This window comes from Zootermopsis nevadensis, unplaced genomic scaffold (genome assembly GCF_977971745.1).
Source record: "Zootermopsis nevadensis isolate Lab colony 2312 unplaced genomic scaffold, Znev_1.0 Znev_ptg000013l, whole genome shotgun sequence".
Lineage (NCBI taxonomy): Eukaryota > Metazoa > Arthropoda > Insecta > Blattodea > Termopsidae > Zootermopsis > Zootermopsis nevadensis.
In genome coordinates, this window is record NW_028259145.1 from 345,455 (window position 1) to 367,502 (window position 22,048).

General features: G+C 37.0%; 1 protein-coding gene across 3 annotated transcripts in view; it reads left to right on the forward strand.

Annotated features, from left to right (window-relative positions):
- LOC110838519 (uncharacterized) overlaps window positions 1-22,048 on the forward strand; it is a 581,802-nt gene that overhangs the window by 186,831 nt on the left and 372,923 nt on the right. For 2 of the 3 annotated variants that reach the window (XM_087348332.1, XM_087348331.1), the window contains exon 3: window positions 15,918-15,968. The exons of the other annotated variant lie outside the window; for it this stretch is intronic. The gene's annotated coding sequence lies outside the window, so the exon portion shown is untranslated. The remainder of the gene's footprint in view (window positions 1-15,917; window positions 15,969-22,048) is intronic. 3 annotated transcript variants of the gene reach the window in all.

A 22,048-nucleotide genomic window follows, 5' to 3' on the forward strand; every position in this document is an offset into this window, starting at 1 on the left:
ATGTATAAATTATCAAGGAGCATCTGAACAAGGATGTAGGCTTTAAATTTTGTTTTCTTGTGAAATATTGTGCACTAACTGACGTTTCAGACGACCGTACCAATGATCGCGGTAATGGAGTTGTATGCGCTTCTGAAACATCGGTCTATATCTGCCAGGCTACACAGTGCAACGTCATAGAAGACTTATCTTAAAACTCGTCGCCGTAAGGACCTTTAATGTCGCCAGTTGAGTAGACTTTCTATTCCAGATTCATCTGAGCAAAGGACTGATAACTTTATGATTCACAGTGGTAATTGCACAGTTTCTAAAATGCACTGAACCAATTTAGGGTCACTTACTGTGAAAAGTGGTGAATAATATTTATGTAAACACGGGTATTTGGATGCCTGGTTTTTGTGTTATCGTCTACAAGATCACCTTACCTATACCCGCTGAATTTGTAATATAAAGCACGTTGTTCATCACCACAAGAACACACTTTTAGCATTTTATAATTTTTGGCTATAATCTTTAACTTTCTGATCAAGTTTATCCATTATATGTTATTCTCCTTCCAAAATAAAATGTACAATAATTCGATAACAAAGTACAAGAACCCATGTTTAAACATGGCTTCTTGTACTTTGTTATCGAATTATATATTTATATATATTACTATTTCTGTGCATGGACCACGTTCTTAAGTGGTTCCGTGTATTTAAGAAATAACCTAAGTACTTGCTCTAACGACCAAATAAATTGGAAATTCGCCCACACAGTGTACTTCTGTGTTTCGTTTTGTTCCCGCAATAAACAGCTATTGTTTATCTGAAAATCATTAACCGACTGACGATTATTATTCTGACATAGTATGTTTTTGCTCGGACGCAGGAACCGAGCTTCTTAAATAGCCCATTTTTAAATGGGCTTTGTGCATTAAAGGGTTGAAACAGAATTTGCGGAAATTTATTGCGAGTTGGACTGAGGCAGTTTTCCCGCTTGATATGCAGAAGGTCCCGAGTTCGAAATTGGAATGCTAGCAGTCTGAATCAGAGTTTTTATAATTTTCGGAACTTGTTGAAGAGAAATGCTGCTATTGTAACCTGATAGATCTCACGTCAACACCCTTTCGTATTCCTCACGAGGCACTTAGCTTTATACTGTACTTCTATCATTCGATGCTTTCCCGCGAACTGCATAGCCGTATAATACGAGGGTCGCTCATTAAGTAATGCCCCACATTTTTTTTCTCAGCCAATAATGAAGATAGAAAAGTGTACTTTTACATGCTTGAGATTTGATGTTTCCCGCGTTCGTGTACGGAGTTTCAAATGATTCCAACCGATAGCGGAGCTGTAGTGAACTGTTAAAATGGCGTCTGTGAACGACTCTCGTTACAAGCAACGAGCTGTAATTGAATTCCTTGTTGCTGAAAAAGAAACGGTGGTGAACATTCATAAACGTTTGTGTGCTGTGTATGGAAGCTGTGCAGTCGATAGGAGCACCGTTGGTCGCTGGGCTAAGAGAGTTAAAGCTTCAGGAAGTGGGCGTCCTGCCACAGCCACCACTCCAGACATGTTGAACCGCGCGGATGCCATTATTCGTGAGGATCGGCGCATCACAACTCGACAATTGGCCCAACAGCTTTCAGTCAGCAATGGAAGTGTGATTGCAATTATCCAGGCTCTCGCATATTCGAAGGTGTGCGCAAGATGGGTTCCACGAAGTCTCACAGCAGACCACAGGATTCAAAGGAAAACGATTTCTTCTGAATTGTTGGAGCGTTTTGATGCTGAGGGAGAGGTCTTTCTGTCCCGGATCATTACAGGTGACGAAACCTGGATACACCACTTTGAGCCAGAGACAAAAAGGCAGTCAATGGAGTGGCATCATCCTCAATCACCGAGAAAGAAGAAATTCAAGACAACTCCCTCCGCCGGAAAAGTCATGATGACTGTCTTTTGGGACAGTGATGGGGTCATTCTTGTGGATGTGATGCCAAGAGGTGCGACCATCAATTCAGACGCGTACATCAGGACCCTGAAAACCCTCAAGAAGCGTTTTCGACGAGTTCGGCCTTACAAGCATCCAGCAGAAATTTTGCTCCTGCACGACAATGCACGCCCTCACACAAGTCTGAGAACCCGGGAAGAAATCACCAAATTGGGTTGGACGGTGCTACCCCATCCACCCTACAGTCCAGATCTGGCACCCTCCGACTTCCATCTCTTTGGGCCACTCAAAGATGCTATCCGCGGAACAAGATTTGAAGATGACGAGAGCGTGATTCAAGCAGTGAGGACATGGCTACGTGCACAGGACAAGAGCTGGTACCGGCAAGGCATGCATGCACTTGTTCCACGCTGGCGTAAAACCGTACAAGTTGATGGGGACTATGTGGAAAAATAGTATGTGTAAAGGAAACATTGATTTATATTGTCACTAAATTTGAGCCATCTTGAATAAATATGTTCTGAGGAAAAAAATGTGGGGCATTACTTAATGAGCGACCCTCGTATATGAAATAGACTATAACTGATCCTCCTCATGTATTCACGTTCACTGAATGCAATCCACATGAAGTCTTTAAAAAGAATATTATCCACCCATACAACCTACGGAATTTGTAAGGCTTCATTTCCGGAAAGAAATCTGTTCTAGATTCCCTGACATAAGACCTGGGTTACAGAAATATAATCCGAAATTTTAAAAACGGATGGGTTGACCTCAAGAGTTAATACGAAATTTCGGCTAATCCTATTTGCTCCTCAAAAAATATTAGGCTTTTATCTAGTGCCCTTTCAGGTGGGTTAAGTATTTGGCGTTATTAAAACGCACGGAAACTTTGCCAGTTGATTAAGCGAACAACAAGAAGGTACTGTTGAGCTCCATAATTATAAGCAGGGCAATCCTAACTGGTGGCAATAGATGGGCTTGGCATGCAGCACACACGACGGGCATGCGTTAATCATACAGAATCTTCGTTAAAAATAACAGCCAGATGATGTGAAATACGTCGTAGGAAAGTACAATATGGATTCATGTGGCTTAGAATTGGGACAAGTGATTGGCTCTTGTGAACCTCGTGTTCCATAGAAGACTAAGAATTTCTTGACTAGCTGAGCAGCTATCAGCTTCACAAGTATTTTTCTGCTTGATGGAGTTGGTTGCAGGAGTAGGGCCTATTATTTCCCGGCTGTTGGGAAACAATTCAAGACGTGACCAAATGTTACTAAACAGTTCCTGTCTTCATAAATTTAATTTAATACAGAAATGAGAAAGGATAAGGAAATCTGCGGTCAATTTTTGCATGTAAAATGCCTCAAATCTGTTCACGTGAGAAGAACACAGATGTGTGCATTCATACTGATAACTAAGGATCTAGGCAAGCACCTACCTACACCGAACGGAGTCCTTGTTAAGTAGCTCAGCTACACCGACGTTTCATGGCCGTGTTCAGAAAAACTTGAAATCGGTCCTTATCTTGAGCCAGTTTAATCCAATTTATAACTTTAAAGAAATTTATATAATATCAATTTTAATATTATCCTCGAATGTATTCACGTATTAATATCTTCCTTCTAGTTTTTTAAACGAAAATGTTTCACTGTCCTCATGAGCACCGGATGATTTTATAACCCTAGTAATTCATGTGTTGATTCCTATTGCATCTGTCCTACTATTCATTTTCCGTTAATGAATATTATCACTTCGTCCCTTACGTGTAACTGTTCTTCTCAAACACTAATCTCAGCCGTCATAATTTTTGTTTTTGCGTAGTGTGACAGTCTGACGCCCATATAAAACAACAAGTAATTATTCCGCTGTGTTCTGGAAAATGACAAACTGTTGCTGTGCGCAGAGCGTATTTAATGTAAATATTTATGACATTTGTTTCACCACTTGTTATTAATGATGTGGTGTTTGGGGCGAGATGGAGCATATGGAACTTCAAATCAACAGGAAGTTGGATAAACTGGTACAAACAGAGAATGCAATCGAGCGGTATACAAGGAATGTAAACAAGAAATTCGAGCATGTCGGTTATACGTACAGAAATGAACCAGCTCAGAAATAAATCAGATTCTAGATATGGATTATTCACAAAGATCCAATAAGCCCAGCCCCATAACTGATTCATTCTGATTGTTTAACGATGCTATTTCCGCTTAATATGAAAATAAAATGTCCCACTGTTGTAAATTATGAATTTTAACGGAGTAAAAATCGGAGAGTTGGTGGCAAATCTCAATGTGCCATCATGACATTCACTGGAGAGACTGAGAAAATCACGAAAATCCTCAGAGAGGAAACCCTTAACCCTGCCGAGAATCGAACCAATAACTCACGACTGAAGTTTTATAGCGTCATGCTACACTAGGCTGCTTCATAAAATCATAAGAGATTTGTTGGGAGTTTATTTAAAATGCTCGAAAAGTGTTTCCCCTAACAGAATCCACATGTGTTCTTTGCATTAACTTGGCCTTGTTCCATAGTTACCGCTTTCGCCGCCAGTTCGCAGCACTTTAATGTTTAACTCACGAATTTCCTTAACCTTCATTTTGTTATCACCGCTCGTAAGTTTTTCAAAAGCACGATTATAAGTTTGTGAAAGTATCACAGTCTCCACATCAAATTTAATTCAAATCCGTCCAGTGGTTCTCGTGTAGAATCAACTGGACAGACAGACGGACGATCACAAGCCCATAATGCTTTCTCGCTATTCATTTCGCGCAAAGAACACAGAACTGGCCCACCTACAGACGCTACGGTGTAGAATACTTCCTTTGGAACCCTGCGGTTTATTACGCTCCTTTGGAACTGCCCATATTTCTGTAAAGTCTGTTAGAAATCCTCTTATCTCCGCCAGTATCTGTCAGACTGTCTTTAATTAGAAGTTTCCAAACAACAATTTTCCAACCACTTTCTTCTTTCCGTACGCGTTTGATGTACCCAATTTCACTTTCCATTTTCTTCACTGTTCCAATATCAAAACTGTACTTCAGGTTAGGAGACTGCCCTGTAAAATTGTGTAATGGAATGGGACTTGATGTTAAGCACGAAAGGAACATTTACAAAAGCTGCAATGTTGACAGAATGTCAGTAATTTAATACCTTCTGATTACCCGTTTTTGTTTTAAATATTTTCATTATCTCGTTAATATATGTTTCACTAAGATAGTCAGCAAATTTCAAGGTCAGAAATAAGTGGACATTGATTTAAAATATTTTGTTGTTATACTATTCGGCGTGCCTAAACGTTTGTTCTACATGAACTGACGCACACAGGCTAAAAAATATATGCCGGCAATTAGTTTATATGTAAGTTAAGTCTGGATTTTCCTCTTAACAAGAACTTGCATTCTCAAAAACAATTAATTTTATTAATGTTTATTTTAAGAATCGTCATTAGAAAATGGGGAATACAAATTTTTAATTGTCTGTCCTTGGAGATTCTACTAATTCATTTTACAAATGAAATTACCGATTGAATATTTATTTTCTTTGTTTTCTCAGTTGTCTGCTGTAAAGTTCATTTCGTAATTAGACGAATTTAATGATGCAACTGACATTAGGAGGACGAATGCTTCCAAACTGCTATCTACATTCATCAGAAGGAATGTGTAAAATCCTGATAAACTACTCTAAAACTTATAACTGTGTATTTTATTACAGGACTTAGCGATAATTTCTGCCTATGATATTCAACCGTACTTATCGAATTGTTAAGCTTTCGGGCAAGATAGTTTAATAAATATAAGCATTTGTCGAATTTCTAAGCAGTAACTGTGAGGACACACTGCTGGTTGATTAATATGGCCTTATTAAAGAAGGTATTTTTCTATTTTAATTTGTAGTTTTTGAGTTTCAGGTTCGAATCTAGTTTGAGGTACATACTTATTTCAAAAATACTATTCTTATCTGTTATGAACGGTTCCTTATCTCGCGTAAAACAGTTCAGATGATTGTATATTTTACAGTTTTGAGTTGAGGTCGTTGACAGGAAATGAAGGAGGTACCGTAAAGATATTCTCATCGTCTTAATCTAACGCTTGCAAGTTAAATTCAAGTTTATCCCAACTCAGCCCAATAACTTAAAATTTCTGTGACATGTAAAACAGAAATAAGAAAGTTTCCACTGGCCTTGGTGTGTTTTAACTGTGTTTATGTAAATCTATTCTAGATAATATGCGTCTAACGTTTAATTCAATTACGCAGTCATTTTTATGTGTAAACTGTAACACGCAAAATCAAGTGTCAGCTGGTTCTAGCAGGTCTGTGTATTTGGCAAAGGAATATTCATTGATAGGCCTGCATTTCACGTTCTGTAGCCTTAGGCGTGTTACACGAAGCTGTGCTGATTCCAGTTGATTAGACAAGTAAAATGGTACGTGATATCACAGGGAATATCAAACTATATTCTTAATGCTTGCATGTGTGGTCTAGCTTGTTAAAGCTGGGATCCAAACCCACGCAGGGCACTTGCAGCTGACACTAGAGAGGGACTGGTGATATCCAGGGAACTTCAGTGCAGCACAGAGTTGGCCGGGGGGGCTGTTCCTTGCCCTAATGTAACTATCCATTTAGATTATTATACTTTTCTCATGAGCTGAATGTTCCACGCGGAGAACGTCCGTTCATCCGTAACAGAATATTAGCAGCCACGGTTATGTAAAACGATTATGATGACAGATTTACAGTGACGTAAGGTAATTTGACTAACCAAAAAATGAAGCACATTGTACGGAATATCTATCAGGCAGTGTTTTAATTTCTTGGTTTTGGTTTATTTAACAACGGTATTTTTAAAGGTTTCGAATCCAATTCGACTTCGTTTAAATTTATGCGGTACATATATGTAAGATTTGTTTTGATAGTATCTTTACATCTAGTCCTCTACCCCGCACAATATTTCTCCCTCAAACCTATCGACAAAACTTCTGCACGCGTTTTTATGTATCCATGCATGCTGTATATCTTTCATATATCATTAAATCTGGTCAAAATTACTGGTGAATTATAAACGTACAAATCCTGAAGCTAATGAACATGTAAGTTTATCCACCTTCCTCTTAATTTACCTTATTTAGCCTCAAATATCCTACTCAGCTTTTTTACAAGTGGTTATCGTTCCTACTTCTTATGTCGGAGGTCTACGTTTCAGGGGCCATATGGCTGCCTTATGGGTTGTCGAACCATGTTGTTTGGTTCACGCTTACTGATGTTTCGGGGGTGCTTGCTGCCTCCATCATCAAAACCATGAGTACTCATCATTCTGATGACAAAGCCATCAGGTACCGCTGAAGTTTCGGCAAACTTCAGCCAGAAAATATGGTTCAATAACTCAGAATACAGCTATTTTCGTGTAAGGCTATTTATTATGATAAAAATATACACTGAAATTTGAGTTTAATTTTATATCGTCATCAGCTCGGAACTCCTTGCCCAAGTATCTTCGTGGTATCTGTCAGTCTGTCCGTTTAGTTAAAGTGGGATGGAATGTTCACACACGCCACCACATCCTTTCAAATTCACCATTCAATGATCCGCCCATTCGACGTCAGATTTCTGGTAGACCTAAGTTGAGAACACGACGCCTTTATGAACAGCTAATAAAACATTTCAGACACATAAATTCCTAATAATGTCTTAATACCGACAGGAGTGCACGATTGGCAATAAATCATTATGATTTTTATGCAAAATGCTTTCATAATGCCAGCACCTGTTTAGAGGATCACTGCCCTTTGTGAGAGTTCTTCTTTAATTATGAAATTAGTTCCATTTACAAGTTGAAATGTTTTTGTATGGTGTTCACGTAGTGGCGACGAAAAAGAGATACGAGTCACATTAGGCCACGGTTTAATTTAAGAGGGTGGTTCCACCACTGCCAGTTAAAAGTAACCCGTAATTTAGATGCATATAATTCTGACTGTGCTCCGGAATTCTCTGAGTAAGTAAAGTAAGTGACTTGTGAGTTTAATTACGGTTATGAAACATTTAATTTATGTATGCGAATGACCCATTTCAGTCTACGGCAAACTGCATTTATGTTCCAGAACTTAGAAAATCAGTTCGTGTTTGGAAATTGTACATTGTTCCAGCTTATTTTAGTAACCATGTTTCAGAAACTGGTTTTAATATTTCTATCAGTCGAAAGAATAAGAAATTAAATGTTACTCTTTTGGACCATAAATCTAGAAATTTCAAAACCTGGACAGGCTACATTAACGGACCAATACAGTAAGAAAATATATCTTATTCTCTTATTGATAAAAAATGAATACAATTTCAGAAAGTTTGTGGTTAAAAACTGTGTCAGTTTGCGAAGTTTAAACGGTCAGTAATTACACTGTTTGTAGAAGCACTTTGACTCGTGTTATAATTTTCCTTATCAGACTGGTTCTGATTGTAAAATTAAAGCCCTGCTTCATTGTAGTGCTCTGGAAGTTCAGCTGTTTTTCTCAGTCATTCTAGAGGATTGTACAGCGTGAGGGCGAGCCCATGTGAATGTAATTTCAGCAAACAACAAGTAAGAAACATGCATGAACTTTCGACCTACTGTGAACTACAGGCCAAACCGCCCTGAGTTTCTTCGACATTTCTCGTGGCATATTCCAAGGCAAAATGTAATAGCAACAGCGATAGAGCATCGCCTGTTTCAGGCCTTTGTGAACAAGAAATGTATCGGACAAATGTTTACCTACACAAATTTTGCTACTTGTTTCACTTTAAAACGTTTTAGTTAGCCTGATTAGCCTTTTAAGTACACCAAATTAAAAGCAAAATATTGTAAAGAGTTTCTGGTTAGCCGAGTCATAGGCTTTCTTGAAGTCTGTAAATATTTGATGGACTCTCCCATTGTACTCCTTCTTTTTCTCTACTATCTGGTGAATGTATAAAATGTAATCAGTTGTAGATCCATCACGATGGAACCCACACTGAAGTTCCCCAATAATTTCATAGACATACGGAGTCAACTTCACCAGATGATAAGGGGGAGATTCCTCGATAATTATTACGATCAGTCTTATCACCCTCCTTACGAATTGGTACAGTAATAGATTCCTTCCACTGATGTACCATTTTCTCCTTTCTACATATAGAGCAAATAATGTTTCTGTATCTCGGAACGCAACGTTTCGCCTCCTGCTTTGATCAGTACCCGGGAGTTTGTACTTTTTCAACTTCTCAGTAGCAATTTCAAAGGATGCCAACTGTAAAATATTTTACAAGACACAGGCATTTTTACTTCTATTAGTCTATTAGTATCATTATGTCAATTATTTATCAAGTGCATATTTATGTATTCAAGCCGTCTCAAATTGGGCGATTGGAAACGTTTGGTATGTTATAAGCTGGTAAGAATGCCGACTCTTTGAATGAAATTGTAAGAATATTTAATAATACTGTGAACATTTATATGAAACAGAGCATCTAAGTGATGCTGTTTGGAGACAAGAGTCTGAAATATAAGTATTCCAATAACCTACATTATCATAATGATACTGAATATGACAGTAAGACATTTCATCCAAAGACTGCAAATTTTTTCTGCGTGCTTTCAAGTTCGTTAGAAAAAAAAATTACTTTATGTGAAATTTCGCAATTTTTATTCTGCGCCAAAATAACGGATGGCCGCTGCTCGTAGTTTACTAATCCTGGAAAAGAGTACTGTAGCAATACAAAATTTATTTAATGTACTAGCAACAGCTGAGTCGGTGATATTTTCTTCTGTGGGTAATTTTGTGCCTATCCGGTTGGGAGTTGGCACCACTGTCCATGATGACGTTATCACGGAATCAAAATGCAGAAACACGTGCAGTTCTTCATCCAAAACGCATTGCAAGGTCTGCCGATTTAAACGAAAACTCTAAGGCAAAACATTTTTTTGTAAGAGCCCTAAGTTATGAATTTTATACAAATAAGGTAAAATGATTCAGACAGACGAAGCGATTTTAATAGGCTCTCGAAAGTCTTTCGAACGTGTTTAAAAATTATATAAAGCTTGCATGGAATGTTAAATTGTGAAATAATTGTACAGCAAAATGACAATTATAAGATTAGTAGCCGCATGTGTATTAATTAAAACGAATTTCTGTACTGGATATGCACAGAGTGATATATTGTCACCATAATTTTCAAATTTTATCAATATAAATATAATTCACTTTCGGATACAGTTCGTATGCAAGCTTTAAATAAATATTTTAGTGTTAGCAGTAGCGAGAACAAATAGAGACATTTGAAACTAATAAATATGTAATGTAATTATTTTTTTTTTTAAATTGTGGTGATTAATGCATATCAAACAGTGCCAATTTTCAAGCTCAGATATTTGTCTCAGGCACTATCGTTCTGTGAGATGTGCTTCGCTTAGAAATGTAATCAGTAAATCGGTAAACAATTTAGTTTAAAAGATTCACTTGTTGCTGTGCCCTCACGAGTATAAAGCTAACTTTCGTACTTTCCCATTCTCTCATATTTTATCATTCTTACTACTTTACTTTTCGGAATTTAAGTACGAAAAAACGAGAGAAATAAAGAGAAATGGAGTGTCCTTTTCCAGATATAAATGCTAAGGCACCACAAAATTTAACATTTCCATGGTACACATATTAATATGATAAAATCTCAGTTACGTCTAACACGTTTCCAAAAACTTTTCCCACTCTTAAGTAGTTCGCTGGCCTTATATCTGGGCTTCATTCTTCTCATCAACACGTTGAGTATCCCGCAATCAGTTCACATTCTCACTTGTGACAACGAACGCCCCGAAATTCTAACAAAGCCTAGAAAATTTGTTGTTTTTCGCTGTTCTTCCAACATATTTATAATTTAAGCTCACTCACTCGTAACATAATCTCACAAAACATAACAACGGATTTATTGTATTGCTGGCAGAGCCATCTACAGGCATAATTGACTACTACAAATATTACCGGCGAAACTATAGGCTTCACAAATATTTGTTTTAAATGGAGAGATGATTCTGTTGTCTATTTTTGTTATATATTCTTTGCTTGTTCCTTATTTTGTGTACCACTGATGATGATTGACTGTTGAATCAACAAGTCAATAAATTAGTAATTAAATTATTACTGTAATTAATAATTACTGCTATTTTCGTAGCCTTCTCCTGATTGTGAATAATTTGCTTTGACATTATAGCCTACACTCGAATTTTTCAAAGCGAAACTCTTTTTCATTTGTACAGTAGTGATGAGAATACAAAACACGCGTTTAAAGCTGAGCGAAGTTAGAGTTAACTAACTGGAATTGGTGAGGACTTACATAGAGATTGTTTAATATTCTAGCCAGCCGAAACGTTGATGAGTAGCTGCATCTGGTGGGTTGTGGAAGAATCACCCCTCTACTGCCCGAGAGCATGCTTTGCTGAATATTGGCCTTTGTAACTCGGTTCGCTGCTGCGAGAACGTATGTGTAATAAACACACAAAAGTTTCTGATTCCATGAGAGCAAAGCCACTCTAAAATGCATTTATTATAGTAACTAACCCGATGGAACCGACGTCTTGAAGAGTAGTCAATAAATTTTTATATGGAATCGAAAATGTTCATGTTTTATTTACGGGGGTCAAGCTCTAGTCCTGTATTGAGTCAGATTTTTCTGGTTAACATTCGTGTAGCGCATTTCTTGACGTAACAATTAATGTCTTCCATCTACGCCTAGGTCTTTCAAGTGGGCTACTATTTCCTCCAGATTTTTCAAGTACATACAATTTTGTATGAATTTCTCTGTTTTGTAAGAAATTTTACTCTTTCGAGTGTTAATGTTAGTTGATGCAGAATTGTGATTCATGTTGGAGTCTAATCAAGGAGATGATAAGAAAAAATGTAAGAAATATGAGGTTTTCACGACGGTGATGATAATGATTATGTTCTTTTCTATGTCGGCGCCATCTTGATTGGTCGGTAGATGCCAACGTTTCAAAATCCACATAGCCCTGAAAACAAGTCTTACGTAGTCCATATAGATTTTCGACCATAGTTTTATTAAGCTTTATTTGTGGAGTGTGATGGAAAAGAGGTTTATTGATGGTTGCAACTCAATGAAATTCAACTTGATTAATTAATACACATATCGGTGTGCCTATACAAGAGCCCACGCAGGTCACTTATGTAGTGACCTGCTCGCGACAGACCGTCAGTTGTCTTTCAACATTCGAAGTGCAAGGATATCTTTTTCAAAAGTGCAACGAGTGTTCAGATATTCCTAATTCCTGTCTTAATAAATTGGCATATCTGAGTGGTATTTATTACTTATAAATCGTTTTCTAGTGCGTATTTCGGAGTAATATACGTATTTTGGGTGATATTTTTAAAGAATATGCTTATGTCATTTAGGAAGTTCGGTTAAATTTTATATTTGTATAAAAATGACGAAGGTTTTTCATTTAAAAAGGTTGCAGGCGATGAGAAATGTATGTTCGTAGTTTAACTTTATTGCAAGAAAATAATGAAATTCAGCACACTGCGTTGAGACTAGAGATGCTAGATGGGCCAAAGAATCTGCGTTGTGGATGGGATGGGAAAGTGATCTCCCAGAAAGCAGAAAATGAGACAAAGTTACGAAAAACAAAAGGAAAATGAAGAAAGATGACGAGGGATAAAGATACAAAGATGAAACATTCTTTCTTAAATTTCAAATGGCCTTTAAAACATGCCAGATAATAAATAAAATGGCTCTATTCCTTGTTCTTGCGAGATCTTGCCACAGGACGCAAAATTCAGTGTTGAACATTACGTACAGTGATATTTTGTCTTCCTGGTCAATTCTGAGGCTGCTACAACTATACATTGCTGTGCAACATCAAATGATAAGGAAAAATAATCATGTATGGTGAAATGATAATTCATAAAGAAATGCCAGTGAATATCTCAAATATTATCCAGACATTAACAGGGAAAGACTGAGTAAAACCGTGAAAATTCTCAGGGTAATCGTCAATCAGCATCCGTAGTTGGACCAGCTACCCTGCATTGTCACAAAAGTAGTCTGATTTGTTATTTTATTAAGAAACGAAATCCAAATCACCTTCACTGCGAGACCACTCTGGTCAGAAAAAGGTGTTCTGACGTAGGACTGATTGCCTGGTAATGCCCTGATTAACGCACACATTCTAGGGCGATGGTAGATTCGTGTGAGAATTTCAGGAATGATAATTAGCTGTTATGTAAGAGTTCTTAGAGGAAAGTAGTATTTAATATTCCTTTCTCTCGGAATTTCCTTCGCAGTGATAGGAGAGTTGACCCTGTCTAAGATCACCCTTTAATGTGAGTGTCTCCGTGACTGACTTCCTTCTCTTGATGGTATTCGGAAGATGCTTTGCTCCTGTGTGATACTATTCCGTTGTGTAACAACAGTTTGGACTGCGTTCAGCGTTTCATATCTGTTGTGGCAGAAAAGAGTGTACCTTGATGCTTTACCAACGAAAATAATTGCAGTTTACGTGATTTTAAAATTTCAAGACTGCCGGCTGAAGGCAAACTTCGTGTCTCAACGTCTACGTCTGTCACTAGAAACTGTCGTTACAGCCAATGTACTTTTATGTTGTTAAAACAAGTTCTGTTGCGAGATATTTTCATTATTTTTCTATATTTGGTGTTTAAACTTTTTAATTAATTTCGGTAAAATTATTTCTGACCACAAATGGGGAAGCAAATAAATACATAAATTTTTGTTCGTATACCCAAATCCTAGGGACTGCTGGCGTAGATTATATAATATTATAAAAACAGACTTAATAAAAATTGGCGCTGATTACATTCTACTGGGTTACGAAGGTGCCCAGTGGTTTCGTGTTTCGGACGCTGCAATGAAAAAGACAGGCAATGTCTTGACGACATAAGCTACTATCAGCTTCTTAATAAGGACTACGCTCCACGGAGTTAGTTACAATAAGATATTTTTATGATTTCAGGAAAGTATTAAATTTTTAAAAAGTTGCTATCCTAAATTGAAGCGATTTGCTTTTCAAAGTTTTAATTTGAACGCAACTAAACGATCAGGATCTCCACTGAGTAGTGCAGGTTATGCTGAACGTGACATGTGATCGAATGGGAGCTGTCAGCTCTACTGATGTGGTAGACGAGAGTTCAACACTTGTTTATGTGAATAGAAGAGTTTTTAGTCTATAATAAAACTGAAGAAAAATACAGAATATTATTTTAAGTCCACCTGAAAACTACCTTGTTATCGGTAAGTTTCAAGTTAATTTTCTCAGAAAAATTTGGGACTCTGAGGTCCACGTGACGCTTCAATATCATCACTGCGTAGTCCACTAAGGGCCCCAGTCAACGCATGAAAAATTTATTGATCGAAAAATACTAGGAACACACAAGAGAAAAGACGAAACATTTCCACCAGTCACGCAAATGCCTCCAGAGAATATAAACGCTTATATGCATATTGAAACTCGTTAGCAAATCGGTGCACAGAGGTAGGACGCGTTGAAAATGAAAGTTATAACTACGAGAATCAAAGAGTTACAATTCCACAATGTAGAAGGGAAATGCGAAATGAAACAAAGTATTAATCTATGTCAGTGCGTGAGTAACTTGAGAGGAAATGCTTCAATTCTTTCTTAAAAAGATTTATCCGTTCAAGTTTTATTGCTTCTTTATGAAAGCAGGAAGAAAGATAAACTGAAACGAAAGAGAATTGAGAGAAGGATGAAAGGAAGAGATGGAATAAAATAAATTTGGCAACAATAGCGAGGGAACAGAGAAATTTGAAAGAGAAAACGAAAGGCCCAAACTAATGAGAGGAGGAGATGTTACTCTTAAATTATTCTTTGTGAGTTACACCTCTTAGTCATCTTATGATATTTAGGCAAACTGCAGGGCGTAACGAAGCTGTTTCAATCGCTGGCTAGAATGTAGTCTCAGAGGTAAGAGACGTGGAGTAAGCTTGGTTCTTACTATAGATCGTTTGCTGAACCGGAGAAGGAGGTTACTATATTTAAGAAAAATATTCGTATTTACGAAGTTTCCAGTGCCCGTATGCAAATGTGTTTCTAGCTTTATAGAAACCCACTTGCGTAGAAGTGAACTTTTGCATTTATTCCGTCTTTTATATAAAAAAAAAATTACATGCTATGTCAAGGATGCACAAATCAGGGATTGTGAATAAAATAGTGCCCTCGATAAGTTTAGTTTTAAATATACTCTAGTCCACACTGCGTACAGTGTACAGAAATATTCTGCCCACTATTAATGGGCGAGTTAATGAAACAGACCAAAATATATTAAAACAATAAGGAGAGAAAAGTACATAGAATATTACTCTCGCGAAGTTATGATCATATTCATTTATAGAAATATTTGACTACTCTTTAATTAAGGATCTAATGTCTTCCTGATTCCTATCTAGAGCCTAACTATTAAAATACACAGAAGTATAATTTACTATTATGTTTGTTTGTTTGTTAGTCATCGGTCTTTCAACTGGTTTGATGTGGTCCTCCATTTTCGCCCATCTTGCGCCAATATCTTCATTTCCACATCCTCAAAAATCTGCGTCACATATTTCAATCTTTGTCTCCCCCTTCAACTGTTCCTTCCATTACCAAATTAACCAATCCCGGGTGCCTTAGAATGTGTTCCACATCCTATGTCTTCTTCTCGTAAGATTTTTCCATAGACGTCTTCCTTCGCCTATCCTGTTATTTACACTTTTATATGGGCATAAAAATAGATGTTTCCATCGAAGGTATGAACACAGAATTGAGTGTTTTATAATGGCGCTGAACAGATCATACCAACGAATATTGGCGATGGTGGTTTACTATATATTTAGTGCAGAGTATGAATTATGCTAGTCTTTATATATTATGCTATTTATAATTACAATAATTTATCTCATAGTTTTGGTTAAAATTCTGAATATTATCCGTCTTCTGTCCATGACAGGTACCAGCTCCTTCTAAGGGGACCACGCAGAATAGGGAAAATGTGAAAATCGTAAGTCGAAATATCATTTTCATTAATTTAAATGCAAAAAATGTGTCTAGTTTCTGAGTCCAGGAAAAATCACACAATATTTCGCCTATGATTATTAACATTCTATTCATTCATAAAAGTAAGAACACTGTTACTTTTTATAATGGTTATTAAATATTTATCACTGTAGAGCACTGCTAACTTGTAAAGTGAAACGTTTTTGTACAGGAGTTACTGCATTATATATATTAGAACTTAAGTAAACAACTAACAAAATGACTTTAAAAAAACACTCGGCCCTCGGATGATAGTTTTCGTTGCAGCAAAACCAATTTTCGTAAATTGAAAAACTGATGTAGATTTACATGTTTGCTTGTCACGAAAATTATTAAATCGGAAGTTTGTAAATCGAGGTATAGGTGCATTATCATGACGATCAAATTAAAATTGTTCTGGACACGTGGGAGAGTAAATTTTAGTCTGAAAATATGAAGTAAACGGAATATCTGGGAGACAAGGAAGATGTTGGATAACATTAAAATACATCTGAAAGGTTAGTAATATAGACCTGAAAAACTGGCTCACAATGTCGTCCAGCGTCTGGATATATCAATAATACATAGGGTTTTATAAAAGCGGGGAATTTATTGACAACTTGGCTGACTATAAGTTTATTAAGAAAGACCAATATTCACGAAATTATTAAGTAGTATTTCTGAATTTTTGCCTGCATAGAAGCTGTTTTAAAATGCGTGAATGAAATAAAAGCTTGTACATTCAACGTTGTCATCATCAAATCCGTAATGAATACCCCTGGATTAGTCAGTAGACTCTCAGAGACTGTTTAATACACGTCCATGAATACGAGAGCTCTCTACAGTGCTGCTGGGGATATAATGCATGTACTTTATTTCAACAAATACAAGGATAAATCTGTGACATATTTGATAATCGCCTTTAATAAATACTCGTGCTAACAAATACCCTACACTTGCGAAATAAAATATCTATACCAGGGATGTCAATACTTTTAGTATATAAAATATGCAAATGTGAAGAGAAGTTTCTAACATCCTATACTGCATGCCAATTAAACATTACAAATACAGGGACACCGGTAAGCAGACCTGGAACAAATTTAGTAGTGTAGCATGTAGCACGCATGATAGAGGTAAAAATGTGCCCCACAAAATTTAGGCACGGATAGAAGAATGTTCGAAAAATGTAAATTTCGCTCTTCGAATAATATTTCAATTTTCTATTCTTTTCGTAATAAACACACTTGTCCACATTACAAAGGTCAACTGCTTCATGCTATGAAAATAAACGCTGTTTACTATGAGAATAACACCGAGACATCATGTCAGAGTTGTGTAATAACACATAATATAATTGGAGATATTTCGTCTCAAAATTACTCGAACATGTATTTTGCCAGAAGAGCTTAATTCTGAATCGCAGATCACAGGGCGCTGTTCAGTGGCGCGATCTTGTTAAATCTATGACAAAAACTACACATTCCATAAAAGGCGAGGGAATATTTTGACTGTATGAACTACTGTTCCATCCCCTCCACAGATTCAGTTACTTTGGTTTAATGTAAATTTTATTTAACTGGCTAAAGATCACATGTAATTGCGAGATTATTATTTACAGCATTTCCTTACCCCAATTCTCTGCTGCTTTTATACCAGATTCTTAATATCCAGGAGGAATGTGTATGGATATTTGCTTAGATGAATGAGTTTTGAGATTGAATGGATGGATCACTGGAAATATATATCGATGTTTGGCTGTATGAGCAGGTGGAAAATATGATATGGAGGGTGGATGCATGAATGACGGGGCTAACAGAGGGTTATATCTCCTAAGATTTTAGCTAAGTAGGTCCTAACTCAGAATCATTCAATAATTCACGTCTCATTTGAGTATTGAGTCCTCTTTGACTGTTATGCTGCAATGAAAATAGGCCCACAAGCTCGGCGAATGTTCGGTGCCACTGAACTTTATGAAAGGCAGTCCCTCATAATAAGCTTTATACATTCATAATTCCAAACATCAGTCTTTATTTTGTATTAAAACAAGTTTCCGTACTTTGTTTTCCCTTCATAACTCGTCTTATTCGATACCGACATTTCTGTACGTGACTGTACTCCACTATAATGTTTTTTTTTTTACAATGGCTGTGTAAAATCAAACCTGTCGGTTAATACACAGCTTACAATGCGGTAGCCCTGTGTTGTCAAACCAAACGCTTGAAAGAAAACCCACACAGGGGGACGCCATGAAAAATTCAAAATCACGGACGATTCGCACTGAATGGGTTTTTACTCATTGGATATACTCACAGGTTAATGTAGCTTGTGTTCGCGGTTAGGAGAAGCGGCGTTGTTTATGAAACCTGATAAAATTATGCCGAGGCAATGATTGCAACTTTCTGCCAGCTGTACGCAACTGCAGTGTCCTCTGTTCTGATGCTGGGAAGTTGCGCTCATCAGAAGATCAAGTCTTGACTTCGTTTCGCTTAGCCGACCGGTAAAATTAATCAATGCACTTAGATGAGCCAAACAACATTCCTTTATATCGCTTAAACTCTGGGGAATAGTAAAATAAGAATTAGTAATTTTGACATTATTTAAAACTTTAAAATTAGTGCTCTACATACGTGCAATTACGAAACATAAACTGCTAAAAAAAATTGTTTTTTATTTTCATATAATGACAAATATTTGTAAAACAAAGTGAGTCTGTTAAACTCCAGTCAATAGTATTTGAAATCCAGCTGTTAATTGCCGTTATTACATCATTATAGTACCAAAACACAATAATAAAATACGAAAATTGCGTCTGCGCTGAAAATGAAGGCAGCAGGTTCCGTAGCACGACTAGCGATCGCGTACTGGACGAAATATCGTACCCTTCAAAACAAACATTTTAATTTTCGAAACTGTACAAAACTTAAAATCCCATTCTATATATTTTGTTTCCAAAAGTTTTGCGTCAGCATTTACTTGAATTAAAGTAGGAAAATCTGCCAATAATCGTAGCGAAAACATTTCTGCAGTTTTAGGTTTCGTTGTTAGAAATGACACTTCGCACTTGCAACTTATAGATTACAATGCTCAAACGATAAATAGTTTACACCGACCAAAGCCGTGTTGTAATATCCACTCGAGTTTGCGAAATTTGCCAATAGCACATTTAAAATTTTAGCTTTCTTTCTTTGAATTCTGTTGTCAGGATAACAGTTGGAGATTCATCTGTTTAAACAGTCTGAGGCGTTCTTATAACTGAGCGTTCAATAAGTGCTTACCCAAGACGCAACAGTTAAGATTACAAAACTCTGAACATATCAATGTCTGGACTACAACTGCCCTTTGGAAGTAGACTAAACCGCTCCACACACCTCTTTGCCTTATAACTTAAAGCTATCACAGCGGTCTATATTTATGCAGGTAAGGCAAAATTATTCGTAAAGCTTAAACAAGAGCCACGCCGTAATGGTGCATGGGGCATTAGAGGTATAACTCCATGCATTTTTAACATCGGCAGTGAGTGGAGGTGAAGATATTCATGGCAAAGCGTGAAATGCAATTTCAACGGAGCTGTTTATAGTAATACAAGAAATATATTAACAAAGTACTCTGGGTAACTCAGGACAGTGGTAATGATGATGATGATGATAAATTGTGTATCAGAGGCTGGGGACAGGAGGATGGATTGGGGGTAATAAATAATTATCTTCAAACGCAGGGAACTAGGCTCATAATGACATAGTCACGTTATGAGATAGTATATCTGCGTCATATTGTGATATTAATTAAAATAATTATTATATTTGTTTACCGTCAAATCACAATAAAATAGTAAGATAAGATAATTAAAATTATTAAAATATCATCTTATGTTCCATATCGAGCATTCGATGTAAATCGAATGCTCGATATGGAACATAAGATGATATTTTAATAATTTTAATTATCTTATCTTACTATTTTATTGTGATTTGACGGTAAACAAATATAATAATTATTTTATAGTCACGTTAATCAAGAACTAGGTGTTTGGACTATGTTACATGTGCGGTTACTCGTTCTTCTGTATGTTTGTTTAGATTTTTGGATTTGAAAGAACACGACGGGCCACCTGGATTTCACAGTCCATACTTTGAGAAACAACATTTTAAACAGCGGCTAAAGGAATCTTCGCGTTGTTAATTAATTTCTTTTGGTTCCAAAAAACAAAGTGATGGAAATTATCGGCCGGTAACAAAAGCGATTCAGAACGACATGAATTAACAATCGATACGCTCTTCAGCTTTTATTCAGCTCACGAACCATTAACGTCTGTTTATCTCTACTTTTGTACAGTGATTACTGGCTCTAAATTAAGTGGAAACGCACATTGTCCATTGACACACAACAAATCAGTTCGTATATACAACGAAAACAGAGTGCCTGAATTCTGTCTTCTTCAGTCATCTACTATTCTGAGAATTTTCATGATTCTCCTCAGGTTGTCTAGGGAGCCCTGAACCCATCCTTTTAAGTCTGTAATCTCTCGACATTCACGATCACCTTCCTGTCTCAATCCACTCGACGGTCCTGAATCTACAAAACTTTAACTGCGTCGTTAAATAACCAAAGAATCGGCTTTTATTTAACAGCATTTCAGGAGTTGCTTTGCCCAGAATTTGCAGCATTGAGTGACATTGTGAAAGATATTTGCAGAAGCTTTTAGAATGATGAGGCCTCGGACTATCTTCAGAAATCGTCGCCCTGATGATGTAGGCAGCAAGTACCTCTGTGGCGTCGGTAATCTTCTACAAGACTACACGTAATCACCCAGAAGACAGCCATCTTCACATTCGCAATCGTGAGAACCTGAAAACTTACTCATTTAAGGTATTTAAGCCAGCATTTGCGTAGTGGTAGACGAATATCGACAAAGGAGTCGAAGAATCAGCAAACTTCCCCCCAGGTCCAGAATAAGACTCAGGATCTTACTAACGTGAAACATAAGTTCGGCTGCTGAAGTGCAGATTTCTTCAGGTCTGGTAATTGTAAGCCAAAACGTTAAAGTAACAACTGCAACTGAACCCGCAATGCTTGTGTACGTCCGTTCGTCACATCTCCCTATAATTCACCACAGAATAAAGTCCATCTTCTTCTTGGTCTTCTGAGAGGTTTTTTCTCATTTCTTCCGCCTCCCTTTTTACATTTTTATCCTCTTCTGTTCCTCCATTCCACCCTTCCAGTTACCTTTCCCCTTCTTTTAGATTTTTCTCTTTCCTCCTTTTCTCTTATTTATTCTCTTCGTCGCTCTCCTTCATTCAATATTTATCTTTCTTTCTTCTCCCTTGTGCCGGCCCGTATGACTAATTTTTCACTCGCGATCTCATAGGCGCCTCGACTATCGACTGTTTATCACAGGTCGACTCGCTCTACGGAAATAAACAAATAGTGAAAATTGGGGTCATCGGTCATCTGTTTACTCAGCATTAATGGGGGATTCAATTAATTATAAGTGGAAAATTTAATGTATGTGCACAGGAAATAGACAGGAAAGTGCTTTCGCAAGGGATCCCATTTTAATGAGGCGCTTCTATAAATCTTCCATTAAGTTGTTTGCATTCGGTTACAAATTCACTCTGTTTTTGGTCTATATTATTCTTTGACTGCACAAACTTCATAAAATGAATGTCACGAAGTCTTGGTTGTCAGTCTAACCTGGTGTTCGTGTTTAGAAATATGGGACGGATCCACAATAAATTCATTTCGCAAGCTCCTACACTAACAGATGCCTAAATATTTTATATTAGGTTCATCGTTGTCTGCACAGATATTAGCGCAGCGACGCGGGGTTGTATCTGCAGCAGACTAAAGTAAGGAACGATGATATTTACGAAGGCGAACATTTCGAAAGGGCCATCTTAATCAAAACCGGAATTTGTTTGGGTTTTGTCATTTTAAACCTACTTAGACCTTAAGGACACAAGTGATACAAGAGCACGGATTTACAAAACTGTAAATAAAATCCAAATAAAGTTAAAATTCCAGTCTTCAAACTGAGTGGCCGTGGACCACTTATGACACTCTCTG